Consider the following 1596-nt stretch of genomic DNA (forward strand, 5'->3'; position numbering starts at 1 on the left):
GTTACAAGTAACGAGTTACTTCCATTCCCTGCCTGATACGCCACAAGTAAATTTTAAATGATATGCTTTGACTAACGTTGCATCACACCATTTTATAACTTTTTTATACTTTTTAGTTAAGAGCTCTATCTGATCTTCATTAAAAAGTTGTCGAATAATTGTAGGAAACTTTTTAGAGTAATGCATACTTGTTTTTCTAATTTCTTAATTCTGTTTTTACATTTGTTTTGCAAACGTTTATGTCTCTTTTTCATACTCATTCGTAACGATTCTGACTGAAACAGCTTTTCTAATTTCTTGTTTTTTTTCAACATATGATAAATTTTGTCTATCCAAATTGCATTCCTATTCTAAAACCAATGTCTCATCTTGTATAATGTTTTCATCAATATGTAATTCGATTGTTTCTTCTTCTACAGTTTTTCCGTTTATTTGTTGAGTTACTGCTGCTTCTTCTTCGATACCAAATGAAAGATTTTCTGATTGACATTGTCCTTCTTTCGGATCCTTTATAGATATTGTAACAGTACCATCATAATCTATTGCAGATACTATTATCAAAGACTGTTCAATTTCATTTAAACCAACAGCATTTTCTGAATGAAAATAAATAATATTATCGAATTAGTAATAATTATAATGACGAAAAAATAAATTATTACTTTGAATTAATTATTACAATATACTGTTTTGTATGCTATTAACAATTATATACTTAACTATCATTCTTATTATTTCTAATACATTATTATTTCTAATCTTATTATTTCTAATATTTCTAATACTAAGACGATAATAAATGATACAAAATTTAAATTGAACTTACGATTAATTTCAGCTTTTTCTTTTATTTGAGTTACTAATTCTCTAAATATTGTTGGAACTGCTGTACATTTAAGTTTTTTTGTTCCATCGATTCGTGTCTTTTCCCACATATTTGAGGTAAAATGAAACTTAAAAATAAGAAAGTAATTTTACTACTTCAACAAAAAATATTATAATAGTATAACACACAAAAATACAATAAATTAAAAATATATAATAAGTGTAAAGTTGTGCACATATTTAAAAGTCAAATATTAAATGTAAAATATAAAGTTCAGCAAATATTCAAAAGTAAAGTGTAAAATTAAATATGTAAGTATATAAATAGAATACTTCACATAATGCTGCATGGTTTAATTAGTTTAATATTTTATTTTCTAGATTGGCATTTTTTATCCATACGTTTTGGCGATAAATATCTTTTGGAAAATAATTCATTTTAACGCCTTTGCTAATGTTCTTACAACCAACTGCTGCACAGAGAACAATCTCGCCAAAAAATGTCTATATAAAAATTATTTTTCCGATCCTATTTCATGGCTATTTTTTTCACAGAGTTTGTACTCTGCAATTATCTAACCTGACAATTAACCAGGAGTTTTGCTACAAATGGCGGAGCCAATCAGCATTAGGTACATGCCTTGGCGCCACTCTCTTTATATCCACTCTAATCTTATAGCGTATTTCACTGGTTGCACTGGTGCGCACTCAGTGCACATTAAGGCTGTTGTACACTATTCTAATCTTAAAAATATAAAAGTGAGATATCTC

At 27.2% G+C, this 1596-nt stretch overlaps 1 pseudogene; it reads right to left on the bottom strand.

Annotated features, from left to right (window-relative positions):
• Positions 1–125: 125 nt before the first annotated feature.
• LOC108759683 (uncharacterized) overlaps positions 126–1596 on the bottom strand; it is a 3466-nt pseudogene continuing 1995 nt past the window's right edge.

Source organism: Trachymyrmex cornetzi, unplaced genomic scaffold, assembly GCF_001594075.2.
Source record: "Trachymyrmex cornetzi isolate Tcor2-1 unplaced genomic scaffold, Tcor1.1 scaffold2020, whole genome shotgun sequence".
Taxonomy (NCBI): Eukaryota; Metazoa; Arthropoda; class Insecta; order Hymenoptera; family Formicidae; genus Trachymyrmex; species Trachymyrmex cornetzi.